The sequence below is a fragment of the Erythrolamprus reginae genome, chromosome 11, assembly GCF_031021105.1.
Source record: "Erythrolamprus reginae isolate rEryReg1 chromosome 11, rEryReg1.hap1, whole genome shotgun sequence".
Classification (NCBI taxonomy): domain Eukaryota; kingdom Metazoa; phylum Chordata; class Lepidosauria; order Squamata; family Dipsadidae; genus Erythrolamprus; species Erythrolamprus reginae.
The window spans coordinates 24,039,182-24,057,997 of record NC_091960.1 but is presented as its reverse complement, the minus strand read 5'-3'; the positions used below and the strand labels follow the sequence as shown (position 1 = coordinate 24,057,997).

At 38.6% G+C, this 18,816-nt stretch overlaps 1 protein-coding gene across 1 annotated transcript in view; it reads right to left on the bottom strand.

Moving 5' to 3' along the window:
• ZMYM4 (zinc finger MYM-type containing 4) overlaps positions 1-17,758 on the bottom strand; it is a 91,582-nt gene extending 73,824 nt beyond the window's left edge. The window contains exon 1 of the mRNA XM_070763711.1: positions 17,386-17,758. The gene's annotated coding sequence lies outside the window, so the exon portion shown is untranslated. The remainder of the gene's footprint in view (positions 1-17,385) is intronic.
• Between the last annotated feature and the right edge of the window lie 1,058 nt (positions 17,759-18,816).

Below are 18,816 nucleotides of genomic sequence, written 5' to 3'. Positions count from 1 at the left end.
GCGTGCTCCTCCTCACTGCCTCAGAGTCCCTCTTTTTTTTTTAAGCCTTAAAGTTTTGGATTTTTAAAAATTCCCCTCACCTCACCTTCTTCCTTCGGCAGCGACTATCCTCCTTCTCTTCTTCCTCCTCCTCCTCCCACCCAAATTCTGAGCTTTTATTTTTTTTTCCTAATGGGTTTGCATGCATTTGCTTTTACATTGATTCCTATGGGAAAAATTGCTTCTACTTACAAACTTTTCCACCTAAGAACCTGGTCACAGAAGAAATTAAGTTATTAAGTAGAGGTACCACTGTACTTCTAGTCTAAATAGAATGAGAAAAAAAGTTCATTTGATTGTTCTTTAAAGATAAACAAGAATATATTAACTCAATGTTTTAACTCTTTATTATATTTATTTATTATATTTGTAGACTCGGAGCGACTCACAACATGCAATATACAGAGTACAAATCCAATATTAAAAACAGTATTTAAAACCTTTATAATAAAAAACAAGCATACAACCCACATAAACCATACATAAATCATAATAGCTGAGGGGTATATTGTATTAAGATACTCTATTACAAATGTCCTTCCATCATATCAGTGATTGCATGACCTCTGTAGACTAAACAAATAATCAAACAAACCAACAAATTATCTTGCCATGTATTTTAACTGGAACACGGGGTTTTCCATAAAGATGTTTCCTATAACGGACAAGAGACTATCTTTTCTGGTTTACTTTCCCTCGCTTCTGTCAAGCAAGACCAAGGTATACAGATGGCAGTAGAGAACAGTAAGTTAAGAGACAGACAAGCAGAATTTAGAACTTTAAAGCATAGGTTTAAAAAACATGTGTAAAAAAAAGGGTACTAAAGAATTGACTGTATATTCAATGAAAAAAAATCATCTGCACTTAGCAGGAAACCAGATAACTATCTGTAGAAAAAAAGGGAATTTTGAGAGTCGCTTTGAAAAGATCTTGGCAATTAAACCTCTGCCCCAAAACAACTTCCATGTTTTCTTGATAGATTTTGTTAGAACATGACTGATAGGGTTATTATACAGGTGCGCTGGAAGGACTTCTTTCTTCTTCTTAATGTTCATTTATTTACTTAGGCAATTTGACTTCTATGCCGCCCAATCCCAAAGGACTCAGGGCGGCTTATAACAATATAAAATTACAAATAACAACAATAAAAAGAAGTAAAAAAAACTAATTACAAAAATCCTAATTAAAACTAAAGACAATTCAATAGCATACATACTAGGCATTCATACCAATTCGAACACATGGACAAGCTAGTGGTTGATTTAGGTCCCCCAGGCCTGCCGGCATCGCCATTTCTTTGTGGCCTTATGGAAAGCCAGCAGGGTGAGGGATGTACGGACCACAGGGGGGAGTTGGTTCCATAAAGTTGAGGCAGCAACAGAGAAGGCCCTCCCCTGTGACCCAACCAACCTGCATTGTTTAGCTGATGGATCTGGAGGAGGCCGACTCTTGTGTGCTCTAATTGGTTTCTGGGAGGTATGTGGCAGGAGAGGGTCCCGTAAATAATCTGGCCCTGAGCCATATAGGGCTTTATAGGTGATAACCAACACCTTGAATTGTGCCCGGAGACTAATAAGGAGCCAGTGCAGCTCGCGAAGTATAGGTGTTATATGGGTGTATCGAGGTGAACCCATGACAACCTGCGCCGCTGCATTCTGGACCATTTGGCGTCTCCGAACACTTTTCAAGGGTAGCCCCATGTAGAGCGCGTTGCAATAATCAAGACGGGAGGTGATGAGAGCCTGAGCTACTGTGCATACAGCCTCCGGGTCCAGATAGGGTCGCAACTGGTACCAGGCGGACCTGGGCAAAGGTCCCCCTGGCCACAGCCGAGAGATTATGTTCAATAATAATAATTTAATAATAATTTATTAGACTTGAATGCCGCCCCTCTCCGAAAACTCGGAGCGGCTCACAACAAATACAAAGCAACTGGTACCAGGCGGACCTGGGCAAAGGTCCCCCTGGCCACAGCCGAGAGATGATGTTCAATAATAATAATTTAATAATAATTTATTAGACTTGCATGCCGCCCCTCTCCGAAAACTCGGAGCGGCTCACAACAAATACAAAGCACAAATCGAATATTAAAAACAATTATAAAAACCCATTATAAAACAGTCATACCATCCAAACAGTTCAAGATTCAGCTGTGGATTCAGGAGGACACCGAAGTTGCGGACCCTATCTGAGGGGGACAATGTTTTCCCCCCAGGACGATGGTTGGACAGATGGAATAGTCCTTAGGAGAAAATGCCAATAGCCACTCAGTCTTGTCTGGGTTGAGCTTGAACCTGTTGGCCCTCATCCAGACTCTTAAAGCCTACAAGCACCAGCACATCACATCCACCGCTTCACTGAATTGGCATGGGGTGGAGATGTAAAACTGTGTATCATCAGCGTACTGGTGAAACCTCACCCTATGCTGACGGGTGATCTCACCCAGCGGCTTCATGTAGATGTTAAATAATAGGGGGGAGAGGACGGACCCCTGCGGCACCCCACAAAGGGAGAGGCCGAGGGGTGGACCTCTGCCCCCCTCCCCCACTAACACCGACTGCAAACAACCAGAGAGATAGGAGGAGAACCACTGCAGGATCGTGCCTCCCACTCCCAGTCCCTCCAATCGTCGTAGAAGGATAACATAGTCGATGGTATTGAAGGCAGTTAATGTTGAGCAAGATCCTTTAGGGACTCCCCCAAAATATGATACCTTCAAAGGTTGAAGGCTTCATCTAGCATCTGCAATCTTTTAAGTTTTGAAACACAGGTATCTCTGCATAGTAACCTGCAACCATGGCTGAGAGCTTCAGTCAGTTCCAGGTAATATTCACTTGGTCTGGCCATTTTGGGAGACTGGCAATAGTGCTTTAGGAATCATTTCTAGAAGTTGTTTGGACCAGGCAGTAGCACAACAATTTACAGATTTTTAATGGAAAATAATTTATTTTGGCTGTAAACTTATCCAGAATTCTACTCTCATTTTTTTTATTTGATTGGATTTATTAAACAGATTTATATGGTTGCCCAACTCACAAACACTGACTCTGGACACTTTTCCTCTCCTCAGAACAGCAGCAAATACTTCAACCAACTACAACTTCCTGGTCTGGTCTATATCAGTCTTCTCCCTAACTTTATGTCCTGCAGTTGTACAGGATTATGACTCCCAACTTTCAATGAAGACAGACAGATATGGCCCCTAAAGAGCAATCAAACAACACAACTGAAAGGCACAAGATTAGGACAGAGTTGCCAATGGAAACAGTTTTTTGTCATGAAACTTAGGGGGGGTTTTTTGGAAAGGCAAGCTGGAAAACCTATTATTTTCCCTGAGTTGTCCTTTTTGGTATTCTATAAACGTATACTGTATGTTTAGCCCAACTTAATTGTTTCCTTTTAAAACAGGTTTTATCCATTTAGAGAGTTTTGTTTTAATTTTTACTATCATAACATACGGTATTTTAGATGGGTTATGTTTTGATGAGAAAGGGCAAAGACCCTCTTCATTTTTGAGTGGCATTTTATTCTCTCTCATTTTTGCTTCAACATTTTTCTTATACAGTTTTGATTCCAAATTGTTAAAAGAATAAAACTGAAGTCTAGTAAAACCATTTAGATCTGGTTCTAAGGTAAAATCCTAAGAATTATATATTCTATTATTACTGCTTTAGAAATATAAACTCTGAATTCCACTGTTTGTGGAATTGCAAAATTTGCAATATGTTTACAAAAGTTAACAATGCATTCATTCAAAACAAAATTTTCAATAAGTTAAAAGTGAAAATGCAAATACTTTGCTTCTAAAATAAATACATTTGTTATTGCTTGGGCATAGAGTTTACATGAGAAAGGATACTACATCTTCACAACTTTGTGCTGAAAATACTAAATTCACAGGATTTCAGGTGAACTCAAATTGCTCTAAACACATATAAAATTCACAGATGAGTAATGAGTAAATTAATAATTAAAAAACATTATTAATCTGCATGTTCTCAACTTACAAATTTATTGCAAATGTTAACTGCCAAAGAATTACCTCCAACATCAATTGAAAGTAAGTAAGAAATCTTTTCAGATTATACAATCTGGATAATTTTAAGGTATTTTGAACATGAAAGCAGTTGTTTCTAAACTTTTTAAAAAATAAACTGTTTATTGCTACAGTAAAAGAAAAGCATTCAATACTTTTTAAATAAAATATGGTTTTCACTTATATATGCATTTATATCCAAAAGAAGCTATTTACTTCTATAGAAAACTGTATGCTTACACACTGCCTATAGACGGGACTGGTAAAAAAAAGTTTAGTTATACATGTATTGCCAACGTTCATTCAAACAAAGGTTAGGTTAGTACATTAAATGGAGCATTTCATTTATTGAAATAAAGCAAATAATAAAGCTGGCTTTACAATATTACTATGTTATATGCAGGAGCTGACAAACCTGCAAAACCTAAGAGACCAGGATAGTCACCAACTCAAAGTACCAGCTGCAAAAGCAAAATCAATTCACCATTGAGGTGATTCCAAAATCTTGTCCAGCTTTCTTCAGTAAGGTTTACTTCTGAGTTCCCTGTATAGTAATTCGATTTTACCACATACCTCCCAGCAACCTGTAAGATCCCACAGGGTTGGTCTTCTTCAGGTCCCGTTAGCTAAACAGTGTCGAGTGGCGGGTCCATGGGGGAGAGCCTTTTCTGTGGTTGCCCCAACTCTCTGGAATCAGCTACCTCCTGAGATCCCACACCTTATTGGCCTTCCAGAAAGCCGTAAAGACATGACTTTTCCGACAGGCCTGGGGCCACTGACCTCAGGGGAATGACTAGCGAGGTCAGCTCATTGATGTATGGATGGCTGCAATTATTTTAAATTGAAATGTTTTTATACTGATTCATGCTTTTGGGAGGGGGGGGTTGCCCTGAGTCCCTAGGGAATTGGGTGGCAGAGAAATATCATTAATTAATTAAATAATAAATAAATTCTAACTTCTCAAACTTTTCCACCTACTTCCTTTAAGTGACATAAATTACTTCTGAATAAAATGTAGTAAAAAAAAGATTTGATGCTTTCTTTCTCACTTCACCCACCTTTCTGTCAACAGGAGTCCACTGCTGTTTTATAGAACTGTTTTTTTGTCTCTCATAAAAGGAAAATGTAATTCTCCTGCTGTATTTGACTTCCAGGTTGACAAATTTTCTCAAGCTCAGACTCCCTCAACTAACCTGGCCTTCATTAAGAATTCTAGAAGTTCAGGTTTATATGTCTAGAGCAGTAATTTTCAACCTTTTTTGAGCCGCGGCACATTTTTTACATTTACGAAACCCTGGGGTACATTGAGCCGGGGGGGGGGGGGGGGGCTTAAAAAGTTTGGACAAAAAAATTCTCTCTCTCTCTTCCTCCCCTTCGCTCTATTTATTTCTCCCTCCCTCTTTCTCTCCCTTCCTTCCTCTTTCTCTCTCTCCATCCCTTTCTTTTTCTTCCTTTCTTCCTCTCTTTTTTGCTCTCTTTCTCTCTCCCTCCATATGTCCCTCTATGTCTTTCTCTCTCTCTCCTTCCCTCCCTCTCTCGCGCGCGCTTTCTTTCTCTCTCTTTCTTTCTCTCTCTCGCTTACTTTCTCTCTCTTTCTTTCTCTTGTTCTCTTTCTCTCTTGTTCTCTTTCTCTCTCTCTTTCTTTCTTTCTCTCTCTCTCTTTCTCTCTCTCTTTCTTTCTTTCTTTCTTTCTGTCTTTCTTTCTCTCTTGGTTTCTTTCTCTCTGAGCTTCGCGGCACACCTGACCATGTCTCGCGGCACACTAGTGTGCCACGGCACGCTGGTTGAAAAACACTGGTCTAGAGGACATCCAGATTAGGAATTGTTGCTCCAGACCAAATTCACATTTGCTTCTCACTATTTCAAAATATTTTCTCCCACCTCTGGATTCCTATTATTATGCTTTCAGGTCCCAAATTGTGCAAAACATATGTTACTTGATTACCTATATAAACATTGCCAAATTATGTGTAATTTACAGATCCATGAATAAAATAAAAAAAATGTTTAAAATTTATTTTAAATATACCATAACTAACCCCAACACCAAAATCATTCAGGAGACCCTGGATGATATCTTCCAATTTATCTGCAGGCATGGAGTTGGGCAGATTTAAAAGCAGAACTAATCCTTTCTGCACAAGAAAAGAATTGCATGTTAAATGATCTGATAACTTTACAAATAACACTTTAAAAGGCACAATTGTTATACAGGTTGCCTTTTTGCAAGGCAAAGCCTAAACTACTCTCCCATTTAATTCTAGCACTTCTTTTAAACAAACTGTCCTAGTGATTTCAGACAAACATAAATTGAAATAAAGGTGTCCTGGGGTTTAGTATATATTATCAACAGTTTGCTGCATTGCAAACTTTTTTTGGAATATTTGTGAGTTATATTTCTGGAGAAAAGTATTACTATATTTTCTATTAGCTCTCAAAATTAGTAATAAAGCCATTATATTTTCATAAAAATAAAAAGTTGAATATTATAATTATGAATTTTCTACGTTATATATGCTTTTATTTGGTCCTATACTCTAACAGTAGAAAAACTAAATTAAAGGAAATACATAAATAGGAGGCAACTGGTTGGAAAAGAATGAATGCAATAAATGAAATTATCTTAACAGACTTAATTTTTATTTCACCATCAATGATGTGTAAATATTAGATGGGTAAATATACATGTTTATATAAATGAATTTTACTTAGAAAAAGTAAATATATTTACATCAATATTTTATCAGAAGAAGAATTTATTTATTGTATTTATATTTATGTATTGTATTTATATGCCACTCACTCCAAAATGGACTCTGAGTGGGCTAATGGACATGAGGTGGCTAGAATATGGAATAAAGTCACATTAGCAATAATGTGGACCTTCTTTTACATTATACAGAATGCATAGTGTAAGGTCCATAATAGGAATTGCATCTGATCTACAACAACTTATATACTGTATCCCAAAGACTATTTCAAAAGAAATACCCCAGAAAAGATACATCAGGACAGATAATATAAGTGAATAGTTATCCTAATATTGATATTACTGAAGTGCTGTGAAATGTAAAGAGTTACTGAAGTAAAGGTGGATGACCATGTACATTGTTTAAATGCAGTCCTCCATCTGCAATATGGAATTAAAAATACTGGCCTACTCTGCAGGGTTGTGAAAATTACCAAGTCATTCTGTTTCAGAAGAGCAGCATATAAAAATAGAAATACTGGAAGCACCCTTCAGATCTACTGATGCAACTAGTTAAGTACTGTTAATATTAACTAGCATTTTTTAGGGAAGATGTCTTTTCTACTAATCCTTGAAATGCTACCATAGTAATTGGCCCCTTGTGCTTCAGCGTTGAACTGTTTCCTTTTATTAACATTTATTTATTTATTTATTTATTTATTTATTCACTTACTAACTTATTTATTTAAATTTGTATGCCACCCAACTCCCTAGGGACTTTATAATAAATTAATAAAGTAATAAAATAATCCCTTTATCAGACAGATTACATTTAATCAACTTTTCCCAATATTGTGACTTGTTATTACCCCAATTCCATTAGGAAATAACCAAAACCTTGATCCCATTAAGATAGGGCAACATTGAAATGTAAAACAAATATTCCAACAGTTTTTATAGACAATGCATATTTAATTCAAATATCTAAATAGAAGTGGCATATCTTAACAAATTGAGACTGACAAGACTGACATGCAGCAATACAATATTTTTTTTGGGGGGGGGGGGGGGAGGGAAGAAATGTCTATGACCTAATAGTGTTTTACTCTATTGTAGCAAGTTCTCAGAACTTCAGCATTTCTTCTGAAACTGAAGAACCATAACAACACATTTTCAACTTGCATGTAGCATGCTTTTAAGACAAACTGCTTCTTTTTAAAAAAAAGTGAATAGGCAAATCATTCATGCAACAGCATCAACATTTCAGTTACTCCTAATCCCTGACAAAATAATGTCTAGGCAGTAGATCTCAGCCCTGGGACACACTGATGAGAGGGGGTGGTGATGGTGAATGTTAACCACTTTTGCTAATATCACAGTCCCCTCCTCCCTCCCCTAGGCTTGAGAAACTCCTATTTATCATTCAGAGAAACCATGGTCACTCCACAAGCAAATGCCTTTTCAGGAAACCTTTGCAGGGTCTCAATTCCTACCTTCATAGCATCTAAAGAGAGAGGAGAAAGAAGTGCAGTGGGTAACAAAGAGCCAGCCTGCTGCATATACCTGCTGCAGGAAAAGCAGCTTTTCCAACAGGAAGTGAACCTCTAGAGGTCAGGACAGCCATAGAGAGCAACTAAGGAGAGAGCTGTGAACTCAGGAAGGTTCTGCTGGAAGTGCAGAGCCCCCTAGCCTTAGCAGCTGTTGCAGCTGCCTGTGTCTAGCGCCAGCCGGTCAGCCACCAAAACTGCAAGGGGAGGATTGTTGCATGCTCATCCTCTTCAACGTCTCAATGCAACTGCAACTGCCAACTTTATCCGAGAACTTTCCCAGCATTGGGCAACTCATAGAAACATAGAAGATTGACGGCAGAAAAAGACCTCATGGTCCATCTAGTCTGCCCTTATACTATTTCCTGTACATGTATTTTATTTTAGGATGGATACCATTTTTGTAGCCTGTCTTTGGACCCATTCAATTTTATCAATATCTTTTTGTAAGTGAGGTCTCCAGAACTGAACACAGTATTCCAAATGTGGTCCCACCAGTGCTCTATACAGTGGGATCATAATCTCTCTCTTCTTGCTTGTTATACCTCTAGCTATGCAGCCAAGCATTCTACTTGCTTTCCCTGCCTACCGCCTGACCGCACTGTTCACCCAATTCAGCTAAAAATGGATTATAGTTCCCCACTTAAAGGAGCTGTTCAAGGCAAGTGGAAAATACAATACATGCCTGTTTCGTGTTTTCTCAAGCAAGGCAAAGTCAGGTGGAAATGCTGAGTTGTTCAAATTGTTCAAGAATAGGATGAACCAAGCAATTAGGGTAAGAGGGTTAACTACATAAGATGTAGGTAATAATAACAGTATCAGTATCTTGAATCAACAGCAATGTTTTTGTACTTGTTCTACTTTTTTTTCCTTAATGGCAGCTTGACTATCAATAGTCAAAGTTTGTCAAGATATGAAGAAAAATGTCACATATTCCAACAGCTTTTTTAAAAAAGAGGAGTAATATGGGAAATTAAACCAACACAGAATTCCTCAAGGGTGTGCATGATTCTGTTATTTATACTTTAATAAATAGAAGACACAAACACAAATATAAAATGAGATTCATAACTCACACAGATACATGTTTGAAGCTGCTTTTCAAAAGGGACAAATTTGAGCTCGTGCAAATTTATCAGCAAAATATTCCAGCAATATTAGATCACTAATACAAGCAGCTATATAATTTGGACCAATATCTTCTAAAACGGTCTAATTCAGCTTTGTATAGAAATTGATTTTTTAAAAGCACCCTACTAAATTTATTTTTACATGTGAAAAAAATGTAATTATTTTACATTTGTGTTTGATTACTTACATCTTGTCAACTTCTAGTTCAGTATTAGCCATATGTAATAATTATACCTAAGTTTTATGTTCTATTTCAGCAATAACTTGTTTTCCTCAAACACTATCAGCAGTTTTGCTCAAGAGAGTAATGCAATCAATGTCTGGGATATGCAGAGTGATTCCTTGTAGCAGGAACACTGCTTTGCTGTTGTTTTATCACTTTGTTCCACTTCCTCCAACTATGCTCATGAAAGTTCCAAGTATTAAACACCAAAATCATGAGAACACTACAGTGATAAGAAACTGGCTTTTCCAGATAAAACCATGTGTTGATCTGTAAGCCTAGAACGGGGGTCAGCAACCAGCAGCTGTGGAGCCACATGTGGTTCTTTCATCCCTCTGCTGCGGCTCCTTGTTGCTGGTCAGTAAAAGGAAAAGAACTATACAGTACTAGGAGACAACTCTATGGTGAGGGAATTGGACTTCCAGTCAGCAGAGGAAAAAGGACACCATGCTAGGAGACTCTATGGTGGGGAAACTGGCCTTCCGGCTGGCTCAAGAATTGAATGGGGAGCTTCTGGTTAGGACGTTTGTGGCTCTTTGAGTGTTTAAGGTTGCCGATCCCTGGTCTAGAGGTACCAATAGCAGGCAGCATTATTTCTCAGCCACACCTGGAGAATCCAAGGTTTAATCTGAGATGTTTGATTTTTATCTTCCATTTTATTAGTTGATAAATAACTCAGGGTGGCAACATATCTTCTTCTTATTCTCCCAACAAAAACCCTGTGAAGTGGATTGGGTTGAGAGAAAATGACTGGCATCCAGCAGGCATTTATGTCTAAGACAGGACTAGAACTCACAGTCTCCTGGTTTCTACACCAGTACCTTAACCACTACTCCAAACCAGCTCTCTAGATGCAAAAGCACCTCTGTAGCAAAAAATCTGCATGGGGCAAGAGTAGGAGCATATGAATGTCTCAATGTAAATTTCCACACACACACACACAAAGAAATCACTGATTTTGTAACAATATAGAAAAGTATAGACCCTTGGGTCATATTACAAATGGGTTTGGAATTCCCCTCAATCAGAGACACCAAAGACCAGAGGACAAAAAAAGAAGAGATTGAAAATCCCCTTGAAGTCAATCCAGTTTTTAAAACATGCACATAAGATTTCAGCAGTATTTTCACTTATTCAATATTCCCAATCTTTTTGAAAAGAAAACATTACACATACACACACTTTCAAGAAAAGCATTCAATTAGGGTTGGGGGTGGTGGTGAGGGGTGTCTTTCTCTGTGCATATGCATATATAGCCATGGTCCCTATTTTTTGTCTAAGTCCACTTGGCAAATAACATAGTCAAAGTTACTATAATGGAGTTGCAATTGAAGCAATTTCAGATTGTCAAATTTATGAACAGTTCTATGGTATTGACACAAGTGATTTTTAGTGGATGATCCCAAAGTTTTAAAAGAGAAGGGATGGGAAAGAAAGAGAAAACAAGGCTTTGTTATTGGGGTGTTGGGATGAATTCATTTTTGCTATAAAAACTCTTTCTCTCTTGAAACTGCCATTTGACTCATGGAGTATCTACGCATTCCCCCAATACAGAAAAAGAGGAAAATCTCATCAGAACATCCACAACTATCAAGAATGAATTGCTTTCCTTTAAAAAAACAAATCCAATTCTCTCTCCCTTCCTCTCTCTCTCTCACACTCCCCAAATCTGTTACTCATTGATCAGACTTTTCCTTGATATGTAAAATTTCATGGGTTACCATAATTGTTAAAAATGTAAAAGCCTCATTAATCTGAGAACATTATAAAATAATAAAGAAACCCACATAAACAGAATCATTGATAGTAAAAGCAGAAATAGCAAATGCATTATGGCTGGTCGCATAGCCAGCCAGCCAGCCGGATTATTATTGTTAGCAATGATGTAGTGTATGCAATGCAGCCTATATTTCAGATCCCAGCAGACTAAATCAGTCCCATGAAATTCCTGTCCCAGATCTCCTGTTATCACATTCTGGCTGTTTAGAATTAATAGCCTGCAATGAGGCCTTTGGAAGTGACCAACAGATTGCATACTGCATGTGCTTAGTATGTTCCCAAATCCAGCTTTCCTGCTAGACAGATCATGGAACCTGTAGTGTATTCTGTGTTTGGATCCCAATAAGCACCACGATTTTTCAACAAGCAGTTGAAAATCATATATTTGTCTATGCAAACGAAGCCTATGCAGGTAACTCACCTGTGCCCTGGGGGATTACTATACTATAACTACCGGTAGCTACCTGGGTGACAGAATTGTCCAGCCTAGGCAAAGGGACACTTTGGATAATTGATTGTACTCTGCGATGTTCATTTAAATTATTTTATCTTTGATTATATAGTTTCAACTGGTAAGCGTCCAAGAAAAAGGAAAGGTCTCCTTTGAACCAAGCTCAAATCCTGATGAATACATGGGTGATCTATGCTGTTGTATTATTGGCATAATATAAAATAATTTCTTATTGCATTCTTGTAGGATATTTTTAAATTTTCCAGTCTAGTCTACAGCCCTGGGATTTCCAAATGGTTCCTCATCCAAATGCTATCTGTTCAAATCATTAAAAGGCTGCCATTTGCTATGAATTAAAGAAATAAAAATGTAACAATTATGCATTAATTCAAAATATATTTGGGTCTTGGAATATAATCTACTCACCTCATGATTGGGCACATCTGCTGAGTGAATTTGGTAAATGACCACATGAAAACCATACTATTATGTTTTTATAGATAAAACTTTGGGAATTACCGGGATACATCTAAACATGTGGTTTACAGAATTGAAACATTTATTAATAAAATCATACAAGCATTTGCTGGTGAAAATATTCACAGGGGTTTTGGGTAAACAATAGCTAAAATAATTTTTTCACTTTCAAATATGAATAAAACATTTAACTATGCTTTTATCTTTCTTCCCTTTCCCTTTTGCATTATGCTTATAAATTTAAAGGTGTAAACTATCTTCAACCTACTAGCTGAAAAGTAGAATTCAGAGATATAAAAATAAGAAAACAAGCAAAGAGCTTCAAAAACAATTACTTTTAAGTCAGCAAAGGAGTGCACTTTTCTTTGGGTAAGCTGTACATATTGTCATATTCTCAATGAAAGTGAAAAGGTGTGTTTTTCAGAAATGGAAAACATCCCTAATCAATTAGTATAACATTATCAAACTAGGAAGTGTAATGACTATACTGTATTCCTAGTCAAGTCTGAAATTAAAGCTTCAGGCATACTACAGTAATGTTTCTAATATCCTAATATTTCCCTTAAAGTCTCAGTAAGATAAATGTGCTTTATTTAATGACTTATTCCATCTTTTAAAAATATAAATATCCCCCTCCAAATAATTATTAAGCTATGCTTTAAATGTTTTGCAATATGAAGTTTAAAATATGCTAATAAAATATCCATGGTAGTTGGATAGTGTAATCCTTGCTCTGTAATCCTATTTAGATATTATTTAAATATGCCCAAATGAAATAACTGGAACTAAATTCAAAGTAGAATGAATGGTATAGAAGAATGCCTTCACTCTCAAAAGTCCAATTCTTTTTAACTACTGTATTTAAAAAATGTATCATATACTGATACAATGTAAAAATATGATTGATACTATTTTAGCTTAGTTTTACTAAACACAAAACAATCCTGCTTTAACTTGAGGCAATTTTATATTTTGCAGACAGTATACACCATCCAATGAAGTTAAGATTTCTGAAATAAAAGCAGAAAACTATTGATATAATTTGTAGTTATGAATATATAACCCAACTTCATGTACTGTAAAAATGTAATTACACAGTCTTTAAAGGTTTGGCATAACTTTTGCTTTCAGGCCATGGGGACAACTAAGAAATATTTTTTTCTAAATGTAATACTAGTAGTAAAAATTCTTCCCAACTGGCACCTTCCAGTTACATTGAGACTGAAAATTAGCTAGTTATTATATTCTTATAACCACAATGCAAATAATGTATCTGGGAGGCAATAAGCTATGAAAAATTGCATTACATTAGAGTAGCAAGAGTTGTATTTTGTATTACTTTGATTTCATTCCTAATCTAGATTTGAAGCCATTGAAGTTGCTTTGAACATATGGCACACCAACTCACTTGGCCAATCAAGTTGATGCAAATAATCAATTCCAAATAATTTGTTCTGAAGAAGCCCTCTTGGCTATGCCATATTTTTTCAAATTATATGAACGCAATCTCTTAATAATTGATGCTTCCAAGTTTTGGCCAGGAACCACAATTAATTAGAAACCCTGATTTGATTCTTGATATTCAATAAAAGTTTACTGTTTTTCCAAAGGCATGGTAATATAAAAATTAAATTAAATTAAATTTAAAATGCAAGCCTCATGAATTCACAAGTTTGGAAAATTTAATTTCAACATTACTGTGCAATGACTGACAACCATAAAACTTACCAACACAACCATAATCATACTGAATATTCTTTTCTGGGAAATGTTTAGCATGCAACAGTTTTATGCAAGTCTCATTAATTTTTCTCCAGCAACTCCTCTAAGATAAATAATATGATGGTTTTATATCTGGGGGCAGGGGGGAAGCATTCAAAGCAAGCATTGAAAAGATATTTCAAACTGAATCACTATCAATATCCAATTTAAGAAGATGAAATTAGATGTACAGTGATCCCTCGATTATCGCGAGGGTTACGTTCCAAGACCCCTCGCGATAATCGATTTTTCGCGATATAGTGGTGCGGAAGTAAAAACAACATCTGCGCATGCGCGCCACTTTTCCATGGCGGGTGAGCTCGCCGCTCGCCATGGAAAAAGGGCGCGCATGCGCAGATGGTGTTTTTACTTCCGCTACATACAGCTCGCCGCCCGCCGCCCGCCCGCCCCTTGTCCGCCGCCCGCCCGCCGCTTGTCTGCCGCCTGCCCGCCCGCCGCCCGCCCGCCGCTCACCTGCCCACCGCTCGGTGCACGAGAGAGGGAAAGTGAGAAAAAGAGAGAGAGCAAGAGGGGGAGAGATAGAGAAAGAGAGAGAAGGAAAGACAGAAAGAGATGAGAAAGGAAGGAAGAGAGTGAGAGAGAGGAAGAAAGAGAGAGAGAGAAGAGTGGAAGGAAGAGAGAGAGAAATGATAGAAAAAAGGGGGGGAAAGAGAAATGAGAAAATGATTGAAGCAGAGAATGACAGGAAAGAAAGAGAAAGAGACAGAGAAGTGACTCTTGGTGATGACCTATGACATCATCGGGTGGGAAAAACCGTGGTGTAGAAAAAAACCACGCATGTATTTTTAATTTATTATTTTTTGAAAAATCGCGATATAGCGTTTCGAGAAGCTCGAGATCGCGAAAATCGAGGGATCACTGTATTAGCAAAGCCAAGGGTAACAATGCAAAATTTAAATAATGTGATATTCTGCCTTTGGCAAATTAATAACAAAAACAACAATCAGAATAACTAGGAAGGTAAGATTTTTACAGTTCTTATGAAGAATATGTCCTTATTTCTACAGAAAAGCTATAGCAAATATGTAAAATAAAACTTTATAGTAGGAAAATTAAACTACGAAATGAACAAATTGATTTGACACTAGTGTAAAAGTTCTAAGCACGTATCATTTTAACATAATTTAGAATCACAATGAGACAATTACTGTTAACTTGCCCAGCTACTCAAATCTAAGGGCATTACTCAGGGTTAAAATAAAATGTGTATTAAGTACAAGAAATGGCTACTTCAATTAAAATGCAGTTACATTATTATCCTGACAGCTAATCAAATGAGATAGATTTTTCCTTGACAAGAATAAACTATTATATGCATGTGGTAGCTGGCATCTAATAAAAGTCTATTTATACAAATTCTGCATTAATTATAAGAGATGCCATCCAACATGTTAGTGACACAAAATACTGGCATAGATTTCAAGTTGGCTTTCCATTCATATAAAAGAGGCAATTGTCTGTAATTCATCTTAATTGCAGAATTCTATTTGCAGCCTCTTCATATATTCCATGAATCCCCCAGTTCTTAGGAGTTAATTTTTTAGGGAGAAAAACCAAAGCTCCTTTCCATAAACTTAAAATGGTTATGTTTTTTAAAGATCCAAGCCAAAGCAAATGTTATTGATAGGAAATATCAATTAAAACTTGTGCTAAAATTGCAAGCAGCTCACACACATAGCCTGAATCTTCACCTTCATCCCAAACACAAGCATATTAGCAGGCATACTTTCTATTTGATACAGCAAACTCCATCTCTTCCATGCTATGACATCACAAAACATAGGTGGGACTGCAGCAAAATTCTAGTGGAAAAGGCATGTACTGTAGTTTGACCAGCAGAAGAGAAAGTTTAAAATAGATTGCTCAATTACATACTAGTTCCTTTCTCTGTAATTGAAGTTCTTTATTTGCCAAGAGAATCAAAATGTCATTACCAATAGCAGGATTTTGATATTCATTGTGCTTTTATCCATTTTTTTTTTAAAAAACATAAAATTTATAATTTATTTTTTTCTAACTAGGGACTCTAATCTGAGCACTGATGATAAAACCTTTTTACATACTTTACCCTGCATATTAGTCTTACGCTTATTAAAAATAATATCACAATGAAGTACAAGTGCATGTGTGTGTGACAATATTCCAACATGCTATTTTTTTTAAAAAATGGTCAGACAGCTTAGACTACATGTGGGAAACATTACTCATTATTATAGTCCAGTAAAATGAAATAGAACCAACACCAAGGTTGCATGAAACTCCCATAGAAGTACCGTACATCCCATTAATGTCAAGCTCACCAAGTTGAATCCACCTGTCCATTTAGCAGGAAACCCCCCACCCTGATGTTATTCAGTATTTGGCAAGTCACAAATTCAAACAGGTTTGCTAGGCTGAATATCACAAAGGCCTCTTTTAAAGATTCCAGTCATGGGCCAAAAAGGAGACATAATAAAAATCAATACAAGTCATCACTTTACTCTTTTAAGAAATACTGTAATCTAGCAGTATCCTCCAAAAAGAAGGTTGCAGAGGTACATACCTAAGACCATATGTCTTGTAACTGTTAACCTACCAATGCCTTTTGGCTCCACCAATCTCAAGATGTTAACTAGCAAGAATAAATCTGAATGCAAATGACCTTTTACCCCCATTTTCTTGGTACCCAAACACCCTTTTGCCCATACACATATCCTGTCTTCCTTTTACCCCCCCCCCCATCCAACTTTTCTACTCTCAGCCTGTTACCTTCCAGCTGCTCAACTCTCAGGGCCTTCTCTCTGGGACAGGTGCATCCCCAACCTGCTGCCACCAAGAAAAACTCCTCTCTGGCTTTGCTCCAAAGCAAAGCTTTCCCCCATCCACCTACGTATAGTATCCTTAATCCCCTTTGCTCCCTTTTCCTGCCACCAAAAGGGGTCAGACCCCCAAAATGCATCAAGGCCACCCTCCAAAGATCCTCTGGCAAATGACCCTTCCCACAATTCCTCTCTTCAGGCTCTGCAGGTTCTCATGGCCTGGGTCAACACTGCTGGACCCCACCCACCAGCTCCACTACACCCCCCCACACCGACATCCTCTCCAGCGTCATCCATCCGACCCCCAGTAGGGACCCTCCCCATGTGTCTTAGCTCCACCACCTCCCTGCACTCCATTGTAGACCCTCCAGCTGAACTTCAATCAGGCTCCCACCTCCCTCTCCTAGATCACCTCCTAGCCCCGCCCACTCACTCTGGCGCGCGGTCCTGGCCCCGCCTCCTTGGCCGCCGCCATTTTGGGGGGCCTCCGCCAATGGGGAGGGGGAGGGGAAGGCTGCCCTCTTCCTCGTTCCCAGGCCGAGGGGGATGGGCGTGGGCGCTGCGGCCCCCTCAGAGGGCACTCCGGGAATGGCTCCCCAGCCGCCTTCGGGAGGCGCGCGAGGCGGCGTCTGGGCTGAGGCACAGCGCCTCCCTCAGGAGCTCCAGTAGTCCGAGCCCTCCACGGGGAGAAAGAAAACAAAAAAAGAAAAGAGAAGGAAAAGCAACCAAGGCCAAACTGAGGCGACGGTCGACTGGACCCTCCAGGCCGCGCGACCCTCTTAAAGCTGCAGAGACCTGCCCAAGCCGAGAGGGGCGGGGAAAACACTAGTGCGCATGCGCCCTGCGCATGCGTACGCCCCTCATCTCATCGCCCTGCCCTTTTTTTCGGCTCCTCCTAGTCCTCCTCCCTTTCGCGCCGGCGCAGTCGAGGCCCATCCTGTGGAGGTTGGAGCACGTTAGGACTGGTCTTAGAATGGCGCCCTCTTAAAGGGCCACGCACCCCTTTTCTGGAGGAAGAGACAAGCCCAGAAAATGGGTCATGATGAGCAATAATCATCATGACCCAATTGGAATTTAAAATTAAGAAGCTCAAAGGAGGAGGAGAAGAGATGGATTTGGCTTTAGTAGCCATTGGAAAGGGCAAGGCTACCCCGCCACTATAGAGCATCCTGGCACTGGATGCTCCTTTGCGCAGGCACTGGGTGTTTGCCATGGCAGCTTTGGCCATACCTGTTTTCTTTCAGCCTTCTACTCTTTTCTTCACATTGGCCAAGTCTTTCTAAGCCATTTTTCCCCACCTGCAAAAGAGTGCCACGTCCAGCAAAAATGATGATCTTACTGTTTGATGAAGGATCCAAATTCCAATTAAATCCCTTAAAAGCAAGTGGATAGATATAATTATTATCTATAATAATAACAATATTAGGTGATGCCGCCTGGTGGGGCCTAGGAGAAGAGCCTTCTCTGTGGCGGCCCTGGCCTTCTGGAATCAACTCTTCACACACACCCCGGGGGATTCGTACTACCCCTACCCTCCCAGTCTTTCACAAGGCCTTGAAAATGCATTTTTGTCGACAGGCCCGGCATCACTCAGAATTTTAAATACCTACCATGGCCCATGAGTGAAGAATATTAGAAGGAATGTGGATGCTTAAATATGTAAGGGTTTTTACAATATTATTTAAACTAGATTTCTGTGTGTTTTTAGTAGATATATTCCAGCCCTCTGGAATCTGCTCCCTCCAGAGATTCATATTGCCCCCACCCTCTTCGCCTTTTGAAAGAGTCTAAAGATTCACCTATGTCGCCAGGCTTGGGGTTATTAGGCTCTGCCCCATAGTCAGTGAAGGTACAATGAGTTTGT